The 26,411-nt window shown below is 43.2% G+C and overlaps 1 protein-coding gene across 6 annotated transcripts in view; it reads right to left on the bottom strand.

Annotated features, from left to right (window-relative positions):
* plxnb2b (plexin b2b) overlaps positions 1–26,411 on the bottom strand; it is a 127,497-nt gene that overhangs the window by 57,427 nt on the left and 43,659 nt on the right. For 2 of the 6 annotated variants that reach the window (XM_069528165.1, XM_069528162.1), the window contains one exon: positions 13,053–13,126. The exons of 3 other annotated variants lie outside the window; for them this stretch is intronic. The gene's annotated coding sequence lies outside the window, so the exon portion shown is untranslated. Of the gene's footprint in view, positions 1–9,054; positions 9,141–13,052; positions 13,127–26,411 lie in introns of those variants that run through there. One more of the 6 variants, XM_069528166.1, reaches the window with a different exon arrangement.

Consider the following 26,411-nt stretch of genomic DNA (forward strand, 5'->3'; position numbering starts at 1 on the left):
ATAAGGGCACCCTCTAAGCATATCGCTCTCTATGAAATATGAATATAGATGTGCATTTACCTGGAGTAGTTCTAGCACTTATCCTTAGTGTCACATACTTCCACTAAATGTTCTTGATGCTATCAAAACCACTCCACAACAATCATCGCTCTATCCGCCGACCCCCACAATCTTCATCCATCATCTATCAGTGCTGCTGTAGCCAGAGGGGAGCTAAGCAGGGCCTGACTAATGGCTAAACAAACACCATTATCAGGCCACGGTGGCCGAACGCTGAGCTACAGGAGCCCCAGAGCAGCTGAGGCTCTTTAATACTTAATCCCTGCTGCCCCGGCTAAAATAAAATAAGCATGGATGGTGCGGCACTGAATGTCCACTAATGATGGAATAAGCACAGAAACATGAGAGAGAGAGGAAGGGAGGGAGGTTGGAGGCAAAGAGGAACGACACGCATCCATGCACACACACGTGCATTACATTAGTACAATCACTTATCGCAAAAAGCTAAGCAGAGAATAGATTTTATTAAGAGGGGGTAGAAAGAAGCATAGCCCACTCGTCGGGGCCAATTCCCTCTCTAAAAAAAGGCTCAGGGAGAAGTTAATGAGCCTGTTACAGCCCCACAGTTCCCCTGACAAGGCCGCTGATTACACCACATGTTCAGGCAAGAGGATTGTTTGTGTGTGTTTGCATGCACACTCTGATGCGTGAGTGTCACCTGACCCTGAGCGGTCAGCAGCTAATCGGACGTTCACAAGTCAGGAATGCACATTTTCTGATAAACAAACCAATCACCACGCTCCAGGCGAAATCTATCCCTCTCACACGAATGCTCACATACACCAACGAAGTCAGATCCATAGCTCGCGCACACACACACACGCACACACACGCACACACACGCACACACACACACGCACACACAAGCACACGCTCAATCAAGTGTAACTGAGCGAACAAGCCACTCAATGAGAGTGGGTGATTAGGCCCTCAGAGAGGAGCCCTGACCTTTTCTTCCACATCAAGTCTGTGCGCATGTGTGTTTTTATGAGTCAGTGGCTGTAAGCTCTCAGGCCCGTGCCACTTCACATCAAATGCCACCGATTTATTTCAGATGGTGAAGACAAACGGGGTAAAGGAGGAGGAGGGGGAAAGACAGGAAACACACTGGACATGCTGGGGACCACCGCTCAACAACACAAGACGTCATTTCAAGCTCACTGCAGAATGTCATTTTGGAAACATTTAGCCCGTCTTAAGAGAGAATCATGGTTGAGGCGTTCTTTTCATAGCATTACAGTATAACATTTTATAGAAAATAAGGACAAAACCTCATCAACATAAAAGTAACCTCTTGCCTGAACATGTGGTGAGACATGACAAAGAGCTGCGATTTGTGATAGCAACAGCCAAAGAATGGAAGTTCAAAAGCAAAGACAGAGGGAGAGAGAGCGGAGTGTCACTGATCAATCTCCTGTCTCTCTTCTCTCTCTTTGCAAGGGAAACAGCACAGCCGGGGTATTTTTAAATTCCTTGGTAGATGTGGGAGTTGCGGCAGCGGCCCTTGTGGGTACACAAACCTCCCTCTCCGACTGGTGAGGGTTGAGTCTGCACTTCTGCGTTCTCTGAGCTCAGACTGACGGTCTGAGTCAGGCCTCTGGGGAGCGGGTGAACAGGGGGCAACTGAGGTTTTGCTTGCGGGTATGATGTTGCGCTACTAACTGCTGAGGGTTAGGTAGATGAGCAGGAAAATGGACAGCTTACACACGTGTATCAAGACTGTTTGGGTTCCACTTTCAACAACTCCACTTACTCTTAATGCCATAGGAAAGTACTCAGCATGTTAATTCTTGAACATCCTGCGGTTATAAAAGGACTGTTGATCAAGAGAACATCTTTTGGCAACTATTTTGACAAAAAAAGATTTAAGCAAGAATGCCAAAACTCAATTATTTTAAGCCTCTTGAATGTGAATATTTCCTGGTTCCCTCCTCCATCCCTCCTCTAGTAAGCATGATATATGAAGAGGAATATTTTTGGATTTTGAAGTGTTATTTGTACAAGCAGAGCAGATTGACGGCATCACTTTGGTCTTTGGGAAGTTTACAGTCTGAACTATTAATCAAGTAAGCAGGTAAATAATTGGCAGATTAATCAAAGAAGGAACATGATCATTAGCTGCAGCACTAAACATCACTGAAAAGACACTCAATGAAGAAAAGAGTTCAAATGCACGAGTTGTAGGAGAAAATGAGAGAAAACGGCTCTCTTGTGCGTTTAGGGATTATTATGAACATTACAGCTTTGTCCATATGCACTTTTACCTCTAAATAAACTGTTGGCCCGTTTACAACCTCTCTCATTTCGTCACTGCTCATTTTCTTGCCCCATATGTCAGAAGGGAAGCTCAATCTTCCAGATACAATACATGGAAATGATGGCCTAACCTAATGTAAAAAAAGAAGACATAAGCTGTGACAAATAGGAATCATTTTTTAAAAGCTGGTTCAGTTATGTGATGCTGGTGAGGAAAGTCTCACTCCCTCCCGTCATCACTGGAGATCTCAGAGGAGATAGCGAACCCGGCACTCACTGCTGACAGGCCACAGGACGTGTGGCGCGACGCCCAGGTTAATTAAGTTTGAAATCGTGGAAATGATCAGTGGTGCTGCCACTCACACTGCCCCCCCACCCAACTCCCCCAATCACCACTCCACTGCTACTAGCAAAGTGTTCAGTCCGTATAACAGGTAGGGAGATGTCTGTGTGCAGATAGTGTGAGGAAGAGAGGACATTTTGAAAAAAGAAAGAAAAAAAAAAAGGCATGTTTAGTTGACTGCTCAAAAGATTAGTCTTATATCAATAACAGAGAAAACCTTCGGTTTAAAATATTTATCTTAACAGATTGTAAAGCCCTTTCAAACAACTTCGTAATTTGTAATTTTGGGGTGTGCAAATAAAATTCACTTGACTGAATTTTAAATAGAAAGAGCGATTAACTGAAAATTAATATACATTGGTATGGTAGGTGCAGCCCTTGTGGGTATACATGGATATCTACAGTAGAGTGTATTGCATACATTGATTTGATACTTCATTGTCTTTATTTTCTCAATCTATCAATTGTTTGCTCTTCATCTTCAAATTCCTTATTTTGTCTGACCAACAGTTTGAAACCCAATTTAAAATGAAAGAGAACAGAGAAAAGCAGAACATCCTCACATTTGAGACACTTGACACAGAGAGCGTTTGTTGTTTGCTTGAAAAACTAATGAAATAGTTACAGATTAATTGACTCGTTGTTTCAGCAAGATAAACAATATTCAGTCACACAGAGATGCACAACACTCTGGACAGAATAAACAGGGTCAGAAAAAATAACTACAAGAAGTCCCCATATCCCGAGAAGACTATCCAGACTGCAGCGTTTTCACTGCCATGATTGCTCTGCGCCCCAGGAGGCTTGTGTAGGAAGCTGGACCTGCAGTGATTGTTGATGGATGACGATTGGCATGAGAAGCACGTAGAGGACACACACAGAAACACACACACTATGTGTAATCCTGGAAAAATGAACTCTACGTATTAGCGAGACGTTAAAAGGGAGGAGTTATGCCATACGGTAACAAACACATACAAACATTAAAGCTACCTGTTTGCTGCTCGAGAGGCTAAAGGATATTATTCCCCCGGCTCAGCTTCAAGACCTTTATGTTGAGAGGTTGCATGTGAGCCGCAGTGGTGGAATGTTACTGGGTAAATTTTTCTCAAGCACTGCACTTAAAGGTTCAGTCTGTAGGATTTAGGTGAAAGGGATCTATTGACAGAAATGTAAAATAATCCTGGTGATGTTTTCACAAACCATCTAAATGGGCAAATTTTAGATTTCTTTAGTCTAGAATGGGCCTTTATTATTAAATAACTTTATATTTACATAGGAGCGGATCCTTTGGAGTTTTTATGACAGCTACAGGTTGCAAGAGGTTGAGCATTCAGGAGACTGGACACAACGTACAAATTCTGCTGTGGAGATTTTGCATTTTACAGCGCATCAACACTACACAGGCATCTGCGTTCATCTTCAAATACCCTGGAGTTTTTTTTTTTTCAGTTTTTTGCATCTGTCACATGTCACTCTATCTCCTGAAGCATCAGTGAACACGTCCACTCGCTCACTGTGAATTTTGCAGCCATAATCCTGCTGAATTCTCACATGGGGTCACTGGACATTTTACCAGGGGGCTGGCAGGAAAAGTCTAACATGTCTAAAGTAAGTGAGTGGGAAATTTGCATTCTCACATACAGTCCCTAGAGAGATTTTCAGGAAATGTGAAGAGCAAAAGCAGCTTTAGAGACTAACCTGTTGAATAAAGTAGCTGAACCTTGACCAGCTGCAATAATAAAATGCTACTTACTGAGTAATACATCAGATATGGAAAAGTAATCATTTAATCTATATAAGGCATACAATGTCAATTCTATAGTACTTATATTTTTGAGAAGTAAATACTTCTAAACTTTTACTAAGGAAAGATTTTTAATGTATAGCTTAACAGTATTTTCTACCACTGGTAAAGACCATTCTCTTGTACTATACCATTGTAATCCTTTACTGTTAATATAAAAGAGTATCCATAGTTGTAGAGTTATTACTTAAGTAAATGATGTGGATACCTCTTTGATTACTGGTGAGACACAATAAATGTGATGCACGGCTACACATGCATTCCTCACCTGGTGAATGACCATGATTACAATTTTTAATTCACTTTCTGATTAACTGCTCAGTCTTTGTGTGATCACCGTTTCTAATCAAATGCAGACACACAGAGGTCAGGGGGAATTAGCCCCCCGCCACCTAAAAATAAGCTGCTTTAATCAGGATGCAGATGGCCTGATAAGCAGCAGGGTGGCATTATGGGCCGGTCGGTTGGCGTAGCTGAGGCGTGTCAAGCGATAGCATCTGCACCTCGTCTCCAAAGGTGCCGCTGTGTCTTTCACGTCAGGCGAGTGCGCTGACACCTTGTCATGTTCACACTTCTAAGTGTGTGTGTGTGTGTGTGTGTACATGTCTATATTATAATTTAAAAAACACATAGACACCCTCAAAGCGGCAGTTGGTGACAAGTGCTACGTTTGAAAGTGAGACAGAGCTGATGTGTGTCAGTGAAGCCTACAGTCCGGTCTCTATCTCCTGAGCCCTCTGCTGATAATTACAGCATTCTGCTCTCTCGGACTCAGTCGCACCAAAGCTGCCAGACTGCGCATCTCAAGCCGGAGGAATTATCGCCCAGGCCATCACAAAAAACGGAGCACACCAAGGTCAGGCCCTGTGTTCAATTTCACTTTTGATTCCAGTCCACCTTTCTTTCTCCTCTACCACTTATCTAGTTCTCTCTCCTCTCAGCCCACCCCTGCTCACGCTGTTGAGTTTCATTCTTCAGGGGCTAACCTCTATTTCCAGGACAACCAGTGCCTTGATACGCATTCACTCCCAATCTCTGCAATTTGATTGGCTGAAGGTGAATTGACGGTTTAATTTTTCGAGTCCTTTTAGGATTGACACTCCCCCCTCCCCATGTCCTCACCTGTCCAATTGCTTAGGTGCCCGCTCTTCCACCCCCCACCCCTTTGCCCCCTGCCACTCACTATCTCTGTGCTGCTCTGCTGAGTTCAGCCAATTTCCCTGCTCGTACGGAGACGTGGGCGAGATGGCTACCTACTACGCGGCACAAAACGCCCCACAGGTTCCCACAGACATCTCCCAGACACCCTCTCCCCGCGCCCTCTCCCTCTCTTATCTCTAAACTGCTGTCAAATAAGCAAAACACTTAAAACCAAAGGGTTTATTCTCAGCATTGCTCCCTGCTGGATGTTAGGTGGCAATTTAAAAATGATCTATGCAAATGTAATTTCGCTGTGTGTCATCCAACACAGCAAATTAATGAGTGAGCTTCTCCAACCCAACTATAAATTAACAAGGCTAGATATAATAGCTAGATTAATGTGTTTTTCTGGCACTTGCCTAATTGCTAGAAGACTCCGGTGGGGCTAGTGTGAGCTGCCTCATTTCTACATGTGATAGAGTGAGTTAAGACAGGGAGGGGTAAATGCCGGCATCATTTCTATTTATCATTTATATGAACTTTGTTGTCTCCTCTATTGGCTTTAGTGACGGGGAAATGTATGAGGGAAGTGATCGGGAAAGATACTTTGTCCTCGGGGAACTTGTATTAGCTTCGGCAAAGATTACTAGTATCAGTTGTTTGATTGAGTTTGGTCTGAAGGATGGCATTAGCTTTACTCAGACTTAGGAATTTATTAATGGAAAACAAATCCATAAGTGGTCAGAGGGGTAATATGTGCATGGATGGCCTATCTGGTAATGAGAAAGGAGAGCTCAAGGCAGAGAGAAGTCGTGCACGCATGGGGAGAGACGAGCAGCATGAGGGGTAAGGGAGACGGAAAGGATGAGCAACCGTCTGTCGCTGCCAGAGGAAGGAAAAGAAAGAGTGAGTGTGGAAGACAGAAAACAAGCTCCAGGATCCAAAAACAGCAAATCACCGACAAGGAGGCCTTTTGTTTGCCCCTCTCAACCGATTGTTCTCCTCGCTGAGGGTGAGAACACTAATCCGCTGTGAAAAAGGGAGTTGGGGGGATTTACTCTAAGTATCCTTATTAGAGAGAGTTCACTGATATTGGAGGCTGTGTGGGTAGTAACAGGCGAGGGGAGAAGGTAGAGGGCCAGGATGATCAAGAGGGAGAGGAGAGCAGCAGGAGGGGTATAGCATACTTCGCATACACTGTAGGTGCCATATGAATCTTTAATACCGGGCTAAATGGTGAGGGAGGGAAGAAGGGAGGAGTGGAGGATATAAAGAGAGAGAGAAAAGGGAGAGAAATCTCAGAGGATGCTACCGAGCCCCCCGTATCACAACGCTCCTGATAAGTGCCAGCCTCCCAGGGTCACAGCTTATTCTCCTCAGCTCCGGCGTTACCACAGCGTCGGTTTCTGAGGCAGAAGACAGTGGCAAAGGACAAACTTAGTTTTGTCGTAGAACACAAACAAAGATGAGCCTGATGTTGAGATAAAGACGGATATAGGATCTTTCCAGGTGATAAATTTCTTAATTGCTTTTGTTAAACACATACTCTGCTGGAAGCTTGGCCATGGTACATCGTTTTAATTACACGCACAAGAGCCTAATTAGTTGTATCTGTTGTACCAGAGGCTAACGTGCACCCAATTAGACCCGAATCAAAAGGATGGCGCACTCAGACGGGGGTTCTTTGTTCTTTGCATAGTATTCATCAAATAACAGACGAAAGTAAAGACGGCTCTTAACTTCCAGAGTTGCTGATGTTAAGATCACCCCTGCTATCTTCAAACTAATTAAATACACTTTCTCGTCTGAGCGCTCGAGCGGGTGGCTGCCTCACTTGTCAGTGTCTCCATCTCTTTGTCTCGTCCCGCTAATGATAATCGCCAAAGTGGAAAAATTATTTGGCTGATGATTAAGTCTAAAAACAACGCAGCTCAAATATTGTGGCACTCGTTCAACAGTTTGTGGATTAACACTGACAGAGTATAAAGTCTTCAGAGTCACAGCCACCAGCTGCTTCCCATAAAGAATAAAGGAGGAGTTTGTGTGAAGTGCAGTGATGACACGGCTAAGGCTACATCCATGCTAATACCTCTTCTTTTGAAAACAGGGTTGTAAAACTAAAGTGATCTCTGTCCACACAAGCATTTTAGCTCTGCATCAGTATCAATCCCCGTCCCTACAGACACACCTGCAGACATAAATCATGTGACCATTCACTTACACTGGGCATGTGCGTACCTGTGTAGTTATTTAATTACAAAATCTTACAAACGAGAAACAACAATTGTCAGAATCAAAACCTCTTTTACACCATAATTAGAAGGTCTACACAAGTTATTTAAACACCAGTAAACCAACTTTTTTTTCCCCCTGGTGACTCATGTTTGACATCACGTGCATTCCAGAAACTGAGCAGCTCTCTCAGAGGAAAATGAGGCTTAAAGGTTTGCCTTCACCGCTGGCTTTTGCTTGTGCGTACTACAACGCAACCCTGCAGTTCAAACTGAAACAGGGCCAGCAGTGTTTCCTAACACCTCAGTTTTGAACACTCATATCTGCACAGCGGACGGCAGGAGTTACCTTATCAACAGTGACATGGTTTTTAAAAGTAAACATAGTGTTGTGGATGTACCCAAATACTGCTTTTACTGTGAGCACTGGATGATATTCAGTGATATTGTGAGTGTTGTGGGTGCTGCACTTGCACTATGCTAACTAATTGTTAAACAGGCCCTCAGGAGAGAGGAGATGTGGCCTCGCAAGAAACATCTGACACAGGAGCTTGGAGCTAAAATTATTCAAGAACATCTACATATGATTTCCCTAATGACACCACGATTAACACGGGCAAAAACAGAAAAGTCTGATTCCAAAGCAGCAGATTCACCACTTTGGAAACAACAACCACATCAAAGCCTCCTGCTCATCCCCCAAATAACTGCTCCATCCCAAATGATAGCGAGCGATCCCACAAGCTTTCTCATCTATCACAGGTTCCCTCTCAAAAAAAAGAAAACCCTCAAGCTTTTTTTCCATCACCACTGTGTGAAGGTACCGTGTTCCAGAGAGCACATAATGGTGTCACGGGGCAGCGCTACAGCAGATTCAGTGTGAGACGGCATATCTCAAAGCATGTAGCGTTTCATCTCTGCGCGTTCCCCTGTTAGCTGTTAACAACCGTGCAGGCCTACTGTATTTTACAATCACTCACATCAGTCAATGGAGAATTAACTGCGGAGGAAGAGTCCTGTCGTGTTTCAGCAATAGCTGGAGAGGTTTCCAAATATACTTAGCAGACAGAAAAGAGAGAGACTTGACTGAACTCCTGTGCTCCTTTGTTAAAGCAAGATGAAGTATGGACTCTCATCAAAAGGTACAAATAAATAATAAATAAGTAGGCTGCTGTGCGGATCCATAGTGGGAGTGCAGATAAATGCTTAAGTGGCACCTGGAGGAGCTGGTCCATTTCCTTGATTCTACCTCTGCAGGAGACACGTTGGGATCACGGTCTGGCAATCGTCATCCGGAACAGTTCCTGACAAGTCACATCTGAGTGGTGGGAGACGGAGGGAGGGAGGGAGGGAGGGAGGTAAGAGGAGGTAGAGGGGGGGGTTAACTGCTGATTGTTACCATGGCGATGGTAGACCCGAGGATCAGGAGGTTAGATTGCATGGCGTGCAGCTCTTGATAGCTGCGTGAGGCCCCACGTGGGAGATATTCCCAAGGTTTATAATCACTGTCAGCCAGCAGCTCAAGTGGTGTGTGTGCGCACATGTGTATCTATGTGCGAGTATCTTTACGTGAGTCTGTGTGTGTGTGAGTGTGTTCCAATCTTCCTGGGAAACTCATCTGGCCTAAGCTTCCAACTGGCAGCGAAATCCTAAAATCCTACCTACCAGCTTTCTCATGAGTGACAATCTTCTCTCACCGGTCTCGTGTGGGTTCTTACGTTAAGAATGAAGAAAAAAACAACATTTATAAGTGAGCAAGATACAAACAAGTGATCATCTATGTTGACAAAATTTAAAAACAGCCTGTTAGGCTGTTGCACAATAAGCCAACATCGCCTATGTTTCCTTTTTTTACTGATCAATAACCGGTGGCTACCCCAACAGAGACTCTTGGTTATGCAACCGTGCATCCAGGATCGAATCGATGCCAGCCGGCCCTAAAAAACTCATCATCATTTTGCTGTGCTATGCCCACTGAGTCACTCCACTACATCTACTTTGCACAGTGAATTTTCATTAGGAGGCACTTAATAGAGACAGGCACGTTAAGAGTTTCTCTATGGGTGGGTGGGTTGTGTCGATTAGGCAGAGTTAATCTCTATCACAATAAATAACATTGATTACTAATGCTGAAGGCTGAGGGAAGGCTGTTCAAATTAAAGTGCAAAAGAGGATGGGGGCTGATGTATGACAAGAGCGGTGGAGATGAATTAAGGAAGATGGGTAGGGAGTTGTGTGCCAGTATGAGAGATTGTCTGTGTGAGTGTGAGAGAGAAAGAGCAGGAGGAAACGTGACAGGGGAAACCACAGTCATTCCTTTAGGAGTCTCAAATTCTCAGCGAGTTAGTGTAAGACCGCTAACAGACACACTGATCTCTCTGGCGGGACACATGCACTCCAACTCAGAGACTTTTAATACGCAGGGAGAAAGAGGGTGACGGTTTACCGTTCCTCGGCTGAGGTGAACATTAACAAAACAAATCAAGCCAAACCCATAATGACACCTCCACCGCGAAAAAGAAACTGCGCGCTGCACTTTGGGTGAAGAACCGTTTTCTGCGCTGACACAGTTCAGCCAGGGGTCACGCTCGCAGAGACGAATTGTTTTCAGCTAAATCCAATCCCGAGCTGCTGCGATAACTTCTGGCCGGCAGAGAAAGTACCAGAATTATGCCCTCGCTCCCTACGAATGAGACGTATGGTTAACTTATGTCTATAAAATAGGGGGAGGGGGATAATCACCTGTTAGTATGCTCTGTTCTTGTTAAATGTATCTTTACCGAACAGAAGCAACCCCTCTATTTATATCATTTGGTTTTAAATGGACAGTTATTCTGGGCGAGTGGGGGAGAATAACAGCAGCGTTTCCAAGGGCAATGACCTTGCACAGCTTCATAGATCTTTTCCGTGTTTGCTGCCTTGGTATGCCGTCTGGATTTGTTTACAATGCAGCATGCTCAACATCACAAATCGGGGACTGCATGGCTGTTGTCAGGGATTACCGGTAAGGTCTTTTGGGTTTTTCATTAAAGTGCTGTATCGGAAAACAACACCCCCCCCCCCTTCCAATCAGCCTCTTGTCACACATACGTCTGCAGGACACACATCTTTCAGTGAAAAGTTTTTTTTTTTTCTATCCTGTCTGAAATGCAGCGTTTCCTCATGAATAAATAAATGATCTGACCGACTCCATCGTGACAGAGACACACGAGCATTTGTATTTTCTAGATGAGAGGCACATTGACACCACAGAGGAAAGAATACATCAAGAAAAAGCTTATGAACACAGGGTGGACATCACACACAGTGTCTTTTTTCCGAAGCTGTAATATGTTTAATATCTAAGCTCTTTATCCTATATAGGGCTGCAGCGTGATTTTGTTTGACACCGTAGAGTGGAATCCTCTTACTTTCGTCTTTATGAGGTCAGCAGTGGAAATGGACAGAGTTCAGACAGATGGGGCCCGAGGGAATGAGGCAGGGAAAAGAGATAAAAAATATGGGGAGGAGCATCAAAGCAAATGGGCCGATGAAGATGGGACAGGGATGGGTGGGGGAACCAAAATATGTAAATTTGAAGAAGGACAGATGAGAGAATTATAGAAAACTGGGAATAGAGGTTAAAGGAGATTAAAAGGCGTTGGTATGCTTCAGATGGAGACAGCTGAACAGTGTCTGGAAACTCTCCTCCTCCCATACCTTTGTGACCTTGGGACTGGGCATCGGAACGTGGGCTTTTAAAAAAAAAAAACTTTAATAAACAAAAATCTGACAAGCAGGACACATAAGCAGTGATTAACGAGGTATGCTTTGGTGAGGAAGTAAGCGGTGGTAAATATATTTGAGGAAAGATCGTCTAAAAACGTGCGCTGATTGAAACGTTTATCACGCCTCAGCCAGCCCCCTGCAACGACGGGCTTTTCACGCTGCCTTCGATTGCGGCTGTTGGGAGCAGCTATTAACACTAAAGCACTAATCAACACTGTAAGCTTACAGCTTATAGGACTGGTAGCAGATGCATGCTCTCAATCTGTCACTCTCACTCTTTCATGTGTCCACGCTGATGACAGTTGATTTCTGAATGGAGATAGTTGCAGGCAATGAGGGGGAGTTTCAGGGGGTCTAGAGAACAGAATTAGTGGGTCTCCTCAGGAAATGGGAAAACAATTTTTGCTGTAATAAACAGGATGATTCAACAGCAGGGTGAGCGATATGACCTAGAATTAATATCATGGAAATTTTTCACTAACCCTGCACATGTCTGTCATCAGGGAAAACAAGCAATAACCATGCGTGTCAGGGACAGAGTAACACAAACTGTGTTAAAAAAAAAGTGCAGCTGCATTGACTGCATCAGGTTTGAGACTAGTTTGGACACAAAACACTGAACAGCTAACTATTTGGGATCAGGTTGGGCTTAGTTAGTCTTCTCTCGGGTTTGGATGGGTTCAGACATGGCCAGAGCCACCCTCTGTTGCATAATACATCAGTTTGCTGCGTGTTGGATAATTTAAAGTAGAGCCAACAGAGGGGGCCCCCATTTGGGGAACGTTCTTCCTTTCCTTTAGCCGCCTCGGTGTCCCTGTCCGGTTCCAACACTCCACTCATCTCTTTAAGCCTAAGTGGTGACTTTTGACCAAAACTCATCGAGATTTAAATGATCAGTCGGGCTGCTCCCTTTTTACCATGCACCTTATGTGAAGGCAGCGTCTGATTTTTTATTTTATTTTTTATTATTATGTTTTTTATTTTATTTGTAAGCTATGCTGTATAGGGACCAGTATTCAGAGCGCAAATGAGCATTTGAAGAAAATGAAATGCTATATTTTTCATAATCAGGCTATTTATTTATCATGGTGATCACAGTTTTGCACAATCCATGTCGTATTGCACAATCCCACCAGTGACGGTACCACCCTCCCCTTATTAACAATGTGATAAAGTGACTCGAGATGTAATTTATGAATTCAATAAGTGGATTTAGAGTTAAATTATTCTTTAAGAACAAGAGAGAGAGAGAGAGAGAGAGAGAGAGGGGATTCATTATTTCCTGGTCCACGGGTTCCTTATGTTGTTGATTTCCTCTCTGCATCAAGTGATTGAAGCACATATTTCCCATCAGTCACACAGAATGGAAGCCCCATTTAGCTGCACTTCTTAACAAAGATGTTTCTTCTTAAACCCTGATGGACTACACTCCCTCTCCTTTTCCCACCTGGCCCATTAACTCCGCTGCTGCTCTCTGTACATTGATGTGACCACTTTCCACTGCCCGGGCCACAGGGTCCTCTGTAAAAAAAAAAAAAAAAAGACTAGTCACCAAGCGCCGTCTGAAGTGAAGCTTTGATACACAAGTGCCTTTTTTTTCCATTTCCCCGCCAAGATCTGCAGGAACCAGTGTGTTTCAAAGACTGACCCCGCCCAATCTCTCATCCCCTCCACTCTTGCCCTGCCTCTCTGCTTCATGCAGGCAGAGGGGGCTCCTGCTACTCTCCATCCTCGGGGGCAACAACACAGCCCTGACAACGATCTCCCTCCCTGGGACAAGCAATCCCTCTACGCTGCACTGCCCAAAGAAAAAGTGTTGATGCAAACAAAATGCATGACAGCCACTCGCTTATGTTAACAGCCCGAACACGCACAGGAGCAGCATCTGTGTGTGTTTGAGTTTGGTTTTATTTTCAATCACGTCTAAACTCTGCAGTCTCGCGGGTGGGCGGGAAGGACAGTTGACAGCTCCTCTCCACCAGGGCTTTGAACTCTTTGTCCTGCAGAGAGGGATGACTTAGCTGCCTAGAATAGGGGTAGATGGGGAATGAAATGGGTAAGGGGGGGTGGAAGATGCTTTAGCAAAACGGGGGAGATGGAAGTGACTGAAGAGAAGAGAGAGGCCCATCAATATCCTGTCATGGCTGCCTGGGAGAGCTTCTGCTTTAAAAATGCTGAGATAACACAAGACGGACAAGTTTACTTCTCTGATTCTAAATCGAAACAGAGAAACAACTAGAGAGAAGTTTACTTGACTTCCACTTCGACAAAAAAAGCAAAAAAACTGCAAAGTAATCAATGTCAGTGGGCCTTAGTGGATAGAGTAATCAGAGAGTGAAGTTCTTACTGTACGTTGTGTTTGTTTGGAGCCCCAAAGGGCATAAGTGCAGGGGCCTACACATGTTATTCACAGACTAAAAGCTGAGATAGTGAATTGTCCTTTATAGGAGACTTGAGAAACAAATCTCAGATCACAAACTGAAAGGTTGCAGGCAAGACAGAGATGGAATTGATTGGCTCTGTTCTGGTAAGCATAGCTCAAGGACGAGAACGTTGTTTGAAATCTACAGGGTTTTACAGACGAGCAGATACTCATCACCCTGATTTCTCTTTCAAACATATCACTGTGGACAATTAGACCGAACAACATATGAGTGTATGTACTTTTAAGACCAAGTGCATATACATTTAAGATCAGATGCGACATGTGCATGTATATACCTTCAAGATCAGGTGTGATTCTCCCTTATGAGTCACTGAATGGGTGAAAAGCATTAAGGGCAATGTAGTTTATTCGTTTTATTAGCGCTCTTAGCCTGCAAAACAGTGGAATGACGATTTAAACAAGGGGTGCGATAGAGATTACAACAATGCTTCATTGACGAAAAACACAATAACAAATAACAACCTAGAAGATTCTGACCAGGATGATGAGCCTATTGACCAAGACTCAGTCAGTAAGACACGTGTTTGAGGAGGGAGGAAAAGAAGGGAGGGATCTCGGCAAGTTGGCTAGTTTGTTTTTTTAAACATGCACTACGGACACAGCAATGATTTACAATGAAAGACAAAAGTTTAAGCTATAAAATGTTTTTGTATTATTTCTTCTTTCTATCTTCTTCAGAGGCTGAGATGCATTTGTAATTCTGTCAACTCTTCAGAAAACCCTCAGGTTTAGGGGGTGGTTTTCAAACAACACTAGGTTTTAAAGCGTGTTTTTACTCAGCGCCTTCCAGATTAAAAGAAGCCTCATGTGTTTATTTCACAGCGGTCTGTACTTTCCTCTCATTTTACATGCTGGAGGTCGAGCTGCTGGTGCAGATAGAGACAGAGGAAAATTCCCTTAAAGGGTAAATAAATTGTCCAGCGGACCTAAACACACTGTCATCGCTGTGAAAAGGGCAATGACAGCTTCCATGGGCCATTCCACTTCAGCACTTTTAATGCATGTGAAGAGGATGGGACGGGACCGGGAAATTAAAATCCATATCAATTACTCCTCATCTCCTGCGACTCGTAAAAAAGGGACCATTTGTGATGCAAGTTTTCTGAAGGCTGGTAAAAGGAGAACTCAGGCAGTAGCTGATGTCTTATGCAGAAGACTTTAATGTAGACCTAATGCATCAAGGAGACCAGAAGGTGGAACAATATACAAACACTAACACAATAACATGAGCAACTGTCACCCCCAAGTCTGAAGATGTCTCACACAGCATCCCCATATATCTTCCTCTACTTGCGACCCCCATTCCAACAGCACATCCATGAAAGGCTAGAATCGCTGTCACTCTCTATGTTACATGTAGGCGTTCGCATCCTATTGGATAGTTAAGCCTAAAGCATGCATACCTAAATCACGTTGTGCCTTTACCACTTGCCACTGATGTAATACGCAAAAGAGGTGGAGTTTGGATCCTGTCCACCTGGGGCATCTGAATTAGATATGAAAGTCCATGAGCGTAGACACTACAATGTACTGCAAGTTGGCCCTTTATCTATAACCTGACCTTGAGTATTGCTTGGACAGAAGGGAGAATGTGTGGAATGAGACAGGCTCTATTCTCATAATGGTGTACAGATGTGTGAGGATGGTCAAATATTCCTCAACACTATTGTTTCAAGGTAATACATCAGCCATTAAGTCTACATCATCAAAAATGCATTAAGGGTTGTTCTAGGGCTACTAAAGACAGTTTTGGTGGAGCAGAGAATTAAGTACTTATATTTTCAGATATCAAAATAAGGGGGGGGGGGGGGAGAGAGAGAGAGAGAGAGAGAAGAGCCAGGTACTGACACAAATCCAACCATTTCCTATTACCTTGCAGGTATCAACACTTCATTTACTGCGCACTCACATGCTTTCAATCCCCTTAGGCGCAAGAACAAGAACAATCAAATATCTTCATTTCTCAGAGTCCCTTTCCTCATCCTCCTAGTCCCTCGAACCCAACACAACACTGACTCGTGTCTCTTTTCTGGAGAGCTTCCACAAAGACTCAATAAAGCTCGGCATGGGTCTCTCGTATCACATCTAAGATAGCATATCACAATGAGTGGGCTGCAGGGTCTCCCTCATCCTCCACAGAATCTACTCTCGTTGTTTTTCCCTTCCCGCTGGCAGAGACCGAGTGGAGCATTCCAAGTTCGCATCAAGCAAGTCTGAGCTTTCTGAGGATGCTGATTGCCAGGCAAAGCCTTCTGCTTACGGAATCTGCCGAGACCAAGGCCTCTAACTAAAACATCACAGTGAAAATGCTCGTGACACAGTTTTTTGATCAACTCGCACAGATGGTGGGTCTGCTCGCACCGTACCACACTTCAAAAGGCTGGTTTTGTTGTATTTCTCTCAGATCCTGTTTACTGTTTAGTTTGCTTATAATTTTGGAAAATTAAGCGAAAAATGTAATTCCTCGTGTAGACTCCATAATTAATCTTAAGTCATGTTGGAAGAGGTACTCACTTCCTTAACTTTAGTTTTAACTATTTGACAAACTGTGAGTGCAGAATCAGCAAAACGTGTTACCACGGATGAGTCAAAGGATCACAAGACCATTTGTGGTGGTTGTTTGGTGATTCATGGGGTAAAAGGGAAGAAAAACCTTCTGTCCTGAAACACACGTTATTTCTTTTAAACCTATTCTCTACTGTCTTTGCTTTTTTATGAAATATTAAACAATTTCACCTCAGTGTTACAGAGATTAAAGCATTAGAGAAGTTTAGAAGGTGGAACTATTAATAACACAAAGACAATTGAAACACTACAAGGGGCTATACTATAGACTGTATATAAAGATGGACGACATCTAAAGCCTCTCACTTGCCCCCTGGTTGCTGGCTGCAGTATAGGTCATAAACTCCTCCTCCTCCGTGTTAATAGATTGGGCATGGGAAAAACTTAAAAGTCAGAGTATATGATGAAAGATGTTTCAGATAGTTCTCATCACACTTATTTTTGTCCAAGTGCTCACTTTCCAATACATTTGGTTATAATAAATAATTTGATGATATAAAAATAGGGTGAAACATTATACGCTGAGACTGATAGTGGTCGAGTGTGTGTTTCGCTGGGAAATCAATGCCACAGCTCCGATGGCGTGATTGGCACAAGATGGCAGTGTTATTATTTGGGATATTTTGGCTTTATTTCTGGATAGTGGGAGAAAAAGGAGACATGTCATTCATCTTTATTTACGGTCAGTGCCAAACAAGATGCTGCTTTTTTTAGACATGGTCTGAAGCCAAAAATGTTTGAAACCACATCTTATTGCCTTAAATGTTTTTAGATCTAAAATCTAAAGAAGAAGCAGTAAGAAGTAGCTATCACATTAATGTAATGGAGTAAAAAGTGCACTCAATTTTAAAGTTCAAGTACCTCATATTTTTACATGTTTACAGCACTGAATCTACAGCCATATGCTATAAACATATTCAACCAAAAGTCTTTGATAAACATAAATACAGATGCACAGACCACTTCAATGAAATACCAGTGATGAGAAACTGATTATGTAAAATAATTAGTAATTTCTTGCAAATGACAAATAGAGGAATGAGAGGAGGAAAACAATAGTTCTGGACATTTTAGGAGACATCATCGCAGTGAGCTAACAGATATATAAAATCTTGAAGGCAATTGACCCTGCACATTTCTTACCCACACACATGACTGACCATGCGTTCTTTCAATTCACCATTCCAACCAATTACACTCGCAGGGAAAGGGCCCACCACACAAAAGATATTCTCAGTCCAATTTCCCGTGCCCTATCTTACCCCCCACTTTCTCAGAACAATACATTCAAGCCATCAGACAAGGCAGAGGGAAAGTGCATATTTGAAGGAATCTACAGTGTGGCTGTGATGGAAAAGGGAAACGGCGCGGAGGAAAAGTAAGTTCAACTTAGTGCTATCTCACTCCCTTTGATCAGGAGGAACGGTGGATTAGAAAGGATTCTCCAGAGTTTCCACTTAATCCGCATAACATTTTATAAACCCAACCAGTAAACGTTACAGGAGACTCAAGCCAACTCCCAAGGTCAGATTAGACTACATGCTCCACGTTCCCCCATTTCAGACGACAGGAGTTGTTGTTTTTTCTTTTCTCGCCTTGGACTAAATTACAACACGGTATTAGGTCCACATCAGTGATGAGTATAGCTTTCACTTCAAAAAAATAGAAGAAAAGCAATCATTTATCTTTGGCCCTGGTGTCATTCCTTTTTCCTGTGATGGATGCTGCGGCACGGAACCAAGCAGGTGAACTTTTTCCACTGTGTTAGGTGAGGATTTCTGAGACAGTCAGAGTGACAAGAGAAACATTTCTCCAGGGGTGTTAACTATTGAGAAGTGTGGTGTTCTCTGCCTACAACGGCCCTCCAGCCTCTTCTGAACTTTAAGTGTCACATCTCTAGAAACAATTTGAGATTGTGTCGGGAGTGTGTTTGTGTGCGAGTGTGTGCACATTTGTCCTCTGAGGCAGAGTATTATGTCTGTGGGGGTGGACTGATGAAAAAGCCACGCAGACTCCGTTTTTGTGTCGTCAATCACCTTCACATACAGTAAATGATTTTTCAACAAGCTCCGGGGTGATGGATAATCAGAACGAAAAGGGTGGGCTGAGTGCTCCTCTCCTAGTTTTCAATGGACAGCAGAGGAAACAGAAGGTCCCTGCATCACCCTGCTCTTGTGGTGCTGCGCACGTATTCCCATTTGGGCGCCAACGTTAACCAAAGCGCCCTGGGCCAAAGCAATGATGGATTCCCCTTCCTGGCAGCTTCCCTTGTTTCAAAGGGGCACTCAGGATGAGAGAGCTGGTAGGAGGGGGAGAGAAGATGTCTGGGGACAGAAGCCCCATGTCGAATGTGAAACTGCCAAATGGAGCCTCTGCAGCTCTTCATCAGGGCTGGTGGTCCTGGAGGGGTGGCTGCTGCTCCAGGCAAACGCTAAGAACTGCAAGCCAGGCAGCACATCTGTGCAGCTGGGTTCCCTCGATGGCATGAGGCATACAAACCCTCTAGCAAGTTGAGGCATGTGAGGCAGGGACAAAGAGAGAAACACAGACAGGGAGCTAGTCAGAAACAGAGAGGCGTCCGACTCCAAACACCAAAACAACGTTCTCTTCCCCTCAGCACCGACCACATTGAGCTGAAACCAAAAGCAGCTCGGCGAAAGTGCAGAAAGAGATGCAACTCTCCATGGTAATTTTCCCCCTGCGATCACCCTTGTTGTCTCTCTCCAGCTGTATCGCTCACAAGTTTGTCTCCATCTATTTTCATTCAGGCATAATTAAGGCCCACTGTTTATGTTGTTGATCTTCAATTAAGATGATTCACTGTCTGGTGCAAGACTTTTTCGCTTGATGGTATTGTTGTCGCAGCGTCTCTGTCTCACCTTTGATCCGTCTGAAGTGATGCAGCAGTTTGTGTTGACATTTGCTTAACTTTTGATGGCGTTGTTTGCCTCCACTCTCCAACCACGTTCATCTCAGTTTCACCACTGACACTTTCATTCTGTTGTCAACACACCCTCCTTAAAAATATTGCACGGTGTAGCTGAGCTGCTCTCCAAAACAATGCATTAAACATAAAAGCTTAATTGAAAGAAGGTTTCCCACACATGCTTTTAATGTTGACGGATTATTTATTTAGGAATTATCGCCAGACAAATTTTGGGAGAGAAATATAATAATCTGTTGAATTTTTTTGTGGGAGTGGAAAAACCTCACATGGGGCCAGAGCAAGCAGAGGCCCGGGGCAAATGTCCAAATACTCGTTCATGGTAATAAGGCTTTTAATCTTCAAGCTGCTGCAGCAAACTCCAAAGTCTGCTGAGATTTTCCATACAGTTGTTTTTGTGCATCCGTGTTCTGCACACTGCACAAACACAGCTTTGCTTTTAATGTTCATGTGATGTCTGTATTACTTGAAGTCCATATTTCAAGAGCTAACACCCAGACAGTCCCAGAAATTGTGCTGACCTCATTTATGTGAGCAATTTATTTTCTCAAAACATAACGTTTCAAGTCTGGTCTGTGGAAGAAAAGAACAGCACTTACATAATGCGGGAAACAAAATGAAGTAGAAATGTGTCTCTTGGATTTAGTTGGGTCAGTTGCTTTTTCCAGTGATATAATATCTTTGTCTTTCCCAAGTCACGACCACGGAAATCAATCATTTTCACATGGTAATAGAAGAAGGGTCATCCCCGACTCATTTCACCATGATGGATTTCCTTGCTAACAATAAAAGCAACTGAAAAACTTCATATTATATAAGAGAGTGAGAAACATTTCCAAGCCAACAATAGGAGTGGATTTGCTGACACCTGTTACTCTGTCGCTGTGCTGATGTTTCAGCACACTGCCTTCCAGAACGTCTGAATGTTGTTCAGTTCCCACAGGCAATGAATCCAAGTAACAAAGTAAAACATGTATATTAAGGGTATTATTCTGTAACTCTAAACTACTATTACACATTGAGATTCTGGAAGGGAACAGCAGGATCTAACCCCCCAAAACTGTTATCTATCACACAGTTGAGCAATGCACCAAGATACTAGGGAGAAAAACAAGTTTGTCCCGGTGTAAAACTAAATATTTAGGAGTAGGACTTTGATTTATAGCTTTTGCTCTAGGAGATCCAAAAGTCTCAGGTGAGACTTATTTAGAATTCCCAGCGAGTTGCTTTCTCATAGACATGATGTCTAATTTGTAGAGTATTTGAAGAAACTCTCATTTGATATGTGCATTATGAGTTTGAATATATCGTGACGCAAGATGGGATCATGGGAGTTGATGTATTTTCTACTATTACCAATGAAAATCTATCTGATGCAAGGAGCAAATTATGTTCACAGATTTTTTTAATTCATGTTATGCAGCAAATGGCGATGAGTAATCATAAACCATTGTGAATGACCAATACAGTAGAAGAAAAAAACCTTGAATAAAATTGGGGAATTCTCTGGGTTTGACGTTGTTGGAAACAATTATATACACATATATAACAAAGATCTAGCTGTTCTAGATATTTTAATGAAAAATTGTTACATATTATATATATCTTAAGATGATTGAAATCGGACTTCGCCAAGGTGCAACATTTTTTCCAGTATTTTACAGCTGCTTCATGCACAGTTTTCTGCATATTGCACTTGCTTGGGCTGATCCCTGCCTCTTTGTCCTCCACATATTCATAATATGCTGATTTACTGGTAATTACTTAGTGACGGGGGTTTTTTGTCACCGCAGCTCGACTGTCAGTACCAACAATTTCAGCTTGTTTAATAAGCAAACAAATAATAAGATGTGACGTACGATTACAATATGTTCTCCATGGCAATAAAAATCTTAATTATTACTTATGTATTGCGAGCCAGCCTTGTATAATGTGAAGTGTGACCTTAAGTTTTATCACGGCAATCATGACCCTGTCCAGGATTTCCATTAAAGAATATCTGTCTCATTAGATTATGGAATGCAATCTGTACGGGGCGAGATAAAGTGGTACAGGTCACACACTCAATATCTCATCATTATGTAACAATGGGGAGAGCAGCTATTGCTCGGATGTGCACACACACATGCACTCTATCTTCCACCAGATAAGAGTCGGACTGGCAGCTTTCTCATCTATTTACAATACACACAAAACAAAAACTGCAGGCTGCAGATAGGAGTTGGGATTTAGAGAGTTGATGCAAATCTAAAAGGTCCATAGCCAACGAGGAGTTTTCACACCCGGTCCCATTTCTACTTTTTTTTAAATATGTCATTATGGTTCACTTTGAATGCTAATGGACAGGGTTTGCACAGCCATGCAGCACTAATGATTTACAGCTATGGAAAGTAAATACACTAAGCTACATGCAGGGCAAACAGGCCTGGAGGGAGGTGTCATTCAGGGACTTTCCTATTTACACTGTAACTGTGGTTTCATTTATGAGAACCACGTCACCAACAATGGAGAGGAAAATGTTAACAGCACCGAACTTCTCTATCTTGAGAGAGAAAATGGAATGCAGCGGAGGATTTCTCATATGCTTCCCGTGATCAATCCTCCTCAAACGCTGTCCTGCAAATGACTTAATGTGGTGGGGAAATGGACATTTCTGCCTCGTTGTACAGCGCCTCAGAGATTGAGTAAGAGATTTTCGCCGTGTAATTCCACTTCATGCTCTGTGCCAACTATAAAACCCTCATTCAAACATCTCAGCCATGATTTAGGGACAAAAAAGAGGAAAAAAAACAAGCCCCCTCCCTTTCAGAGATATTACTCATTTATAGTGAAATATTTTTAGCTTTAAAAATCCCAGAGTATGAGGAATAGAACGACAGCACGAGGGAGGGAGAGATGCTCCTTGCAATGCCAGTGGATTATTGGGAGTTTGCAAAATCCCGTCAGAAAGGGTGGGGCAGAAATGGATAACTGTGGGTTACATGGAAGAAAAAGTCGCCGCAGCACACTGTGTAGCTGTGGACTGCTGTATCACCCTCCCCGCCACACGTCTTCTCATCCCTTCCCTCTGAATGCCGGCCCACTCCCGGGGAATTAACCCCACAGTCATTATGCTGGTGAGGGTCACTGGATATGTGGCATGTGTGGAAACACCAGCAGTGCTCTGGCTTCAGTGCTCCGCCTCAGGCGTCCTGCCTGCCTGTCTGCCTGCCTTCACACACAGACACACACACACACACACACACACACACAAACACACACAGATGCACATCCAAACCGAGCAGTGTCACGTACAGCGAGAATACCCACAGCCAGGCTTGTTGCCCAGTCACCAGTCAGCCTGCTTAATAAGGACTGTAAATAGTCTCCGCAGCACTAAAGGCACAATAACTGAGGCGATGATATTCTCTCTGTAGTCGAAGCTGTATTTTAACATCTCTGTGCTCGAGCAGGGGATCAGGAGGCTAAACGGACATGCTCCATTTGAATTAGAACTGGATTCGCGGAGGTGTCAGGGCTCGTTTTCAGCCAAGGCCACGTGGGAGACACCAGCAAGGCTATATCTTGTGAACCAGCGCCACATTGACATGCCACAGGTAACACGCCGCTCCAAATGATGAGTGCTATGAGAGTAGGCAGGGCAAACAATGGCTCTAGGCAGCCGCTGTAAACACTGGCGTCACTTTTTTAATTGCCACTGTTCTCAGTTACGGTTGGTTGAAAGGGGAGGAGGAGTGGTCTCGTCTGTCACGCTCAATCTGCACCGCACCATCCTTCCAGACCAAGTGCGACGAGATCTCCCTGCCTTTAACTTGAAAATCAAACAGATGGAAGAATAACCTATTTTAGGGCCCGCCATGAAAGGCCTTTCAATATACCGCCTGCCCATAGCAATTTTCCCTCCTCCTACTTCCACTAAGATGGCAAGATGAGCAAACAGACATTCAGGTGCACTCTCACCCCCTGGGGCATCATTATCCCAGACATAAGAGTTGCTGCCAAAAGTAATGGAGCTCTGGGTCTTCCTGGCTCATGGCAGCCACTACTTTCTTATATTGAAATGGAAGGAATGGGAGAGCTCTGAACAGTGTTTATAAAAAAATGCTGCCGGGGGCTTTGCTGTGGTATTATGCGAATTGGCCAAGTATAGGCAGGAGTGAAGGGGAGCAGTCCTGCTGTTGGTGCTGGTTTCTTTTCCCCCATGTTGGCTGGCTCTGCACTGTACCGGGCAGGGTTGGGTTGGGTCAGTCTTTTGCTGCCAGTTTCCAGAACACAAGGACCCTTTTTTCTCCTGCCAATCACAACCAGATGTGCCCAGACTGTTTTTCTTTTTTCTTTTAAATTTCGATTCCTCACTCAGACCCACGTTCAGCTATGAGCTAGTAACAAAAAAAAAACTTGGTGGGGCACGTATTCTCACAGACGGACGAAAATACACACACTCCTGTGACAGACATGCACACAAAACACAGGCCAGTTGAGGCACTGTAATCACAGGGGGCCCAGAAGGAATCCTAGAACAGGAATGGGCTCCAATAACAAGCTTTTCAACACTGGGCGCTTGTCTCATTCGCCTGCTCCCTCAGGACATGTAGTTTGAGGAGATTCAACCTGACATGACTGAGAGATTTACGAGGTGTAGATATAGAGGCCTATTTTCACATGGAAACTTTGTCCTATCAATGCAATGCCAGGGCCTATCAATTATAGACAAGACACGTTTTCTGCACCCAGAAATTCCTCAACAGGTATTCTCTCAGCACTAGAAAGCAGAAATACAATTGTGTGTACAACACACACACTGCTGCTGAGGCATTAGGATGCCTGTGGGTGTATTTTAATATTTGATTGCAACTAGAATGTTTTTCCTTCAAGCACAGTGCAAACACAAATTTATGCCCTCCAGCTACATAATGCATTGATGTTAATGATAAGAGCACAGGAGCACAGAGATCATTCCACATGTGGGAAAAAACGGTGGTTTGTGTGTGAATGAATCCTGAGCCTGGGAGGGGTCATGTGTTGTTTATATAGACAGTTCGGAGCTGATGTGCAATTAACTATTCATTAAACAAATCAGATTAGGGAATTATTCATCCATGCAGGTTGTGTGAATAAGTATTACACAGTTCCTTAACCTCTTTTCTCCATTCTCGGGTTGCACCAGAGGATCTGGTCTCGCCTCTCTCTCTGTATCTTCTCTGCCATGGATCCATTTCCAGCAACATTATCAGTGAGTACCATCTGTTCCCTGCAGCAAGTGTAAAATTGAGCTGCTTGAAAGTCGTCCGATATCGATCGCAGCCACATTAATTTCATAACGCCACATACAGTGTGTCACCATTCGCAATCACATCACAGAATCTGTGTGCCCGGTCGTGCCACTGCTCGCAACCTCCATTGAATATGACTGTGATCTGATGCATGGATGTAACCTATAATGTCAGAGGTGCATGGTGGTTGTTTATGAAATATACTGCAGCTTTAGTTTATACCGTTAAGAATTGTAGGTTATTGATATATTGAAAGTTTTTAATAATTATAATATATAAATTATGCTAAATTATGCCGTTCACAAATGACCTTTCAGACATATTTAACAAGGCCCTGTGCAAAAGGTGTAAATACCTTAATTTAACTGTTAATGGTTGTAATGAGTAAAGGCTTGGTTACATTAATAAAACATGAGAAGCTAATGTTTGTAATGAAATAAGAGTCTACAGCTCTGCAACTAAACCACAGCAGCCACAGGGAGAAAAAGGCTGCTTTCAGATTTTCCTGAAATTTTCCAGAGGGGCAGTATTTGAGAACGCAAACTTCTGAGTCAGTTGCTCCCGACATTTTCTGGAACTTCTACCGCCAGCCCCCTGGTAAAATGTCTAAGTGAGCCCATGTGAGCATATGGAAAATATCTGAAAAATGAATAGCGGACAAGTGAGCGTATTTATGGCATATTTAACGGATGCGAAACTGGAAGAATACAAATATCTCAGGAGGATGAAGTGGCACCATACATGAAGACGCTGATGAATACTTGGAAAGACATCGACATTTGAGAGCTTTTGTTGATGAGGGCCTGATGCCAGTGTTGATGTGCTGTAAACAAAATCCCAGCAGAATCATGTTGCATCCTCAAAAAAAAACATTATTTTACTGTTTTTGGTGATTTTTGTTTTTCCCTGCTAGTTTCCATCATCCACTTAAAAAGAAATTTCCCACTTGGAAGAGCGAGTGACCTCACTATAAATCTCTGTTATTCCACCAGCGGCTCACCCTGAGAGAGCAGCTTAAGTTGTCTGAACACAAGCAGGTATTAGAAGCAGGAGTTATGATAATTTATGCTCTAAAATCAGCAGACAAATTAATAAACACTGCGTATCAATAATTCATGGACACAAATGAACAGAACAGTAATTGTTCAACCCAAGCAGCCCATTTATATTGCCCTCCAGCAGACAAGTTTCATCACATCTCAGTGTCCTTGGTGCACCTGTAGCAACCAAACCTAAAAGAGTAAAAGCAACATGATTAAAAATTAGATGTAGCAAAGGAAAAATCATAGGTGACACATTAACCTCTCCTTGTGTCGCCATTGGTAACCAGAGGAGGACGAGGGCAATATCAGTTGACTGACAACATCGCCCAATATAAGTCTTTAACAGACATATCAGTATTGCTGTTTGCTGATATGTAACAAAATGAAAACCTTTTTTATACAGAATAAACAATGCAGAAAATATGTTAATTTATGTTTTGTTTTTATCAATAATTATTTATTGTAAATGTATGGTTAAACTTTAAAACATCAAGCCTCAATTACATTTCTTTTTTATTTGGAAATGACATCTCAG

Source organism: Paralichthys olivaceus, chromosome 7 (assembly GCF_024713975.1).
Source record: "Paralichthys olivaceus isolate ysfri-2021 chromosome 7, ASM2471397v2, whole genome shotgun sequence".
NCBI classification, from domain to species: Eukaryota; Metazoa; Chordata; class Actinopteri; order Pleuronectiformes; family Paralichthyidae; genus Paralichthys; species Paralichthys olivaceus.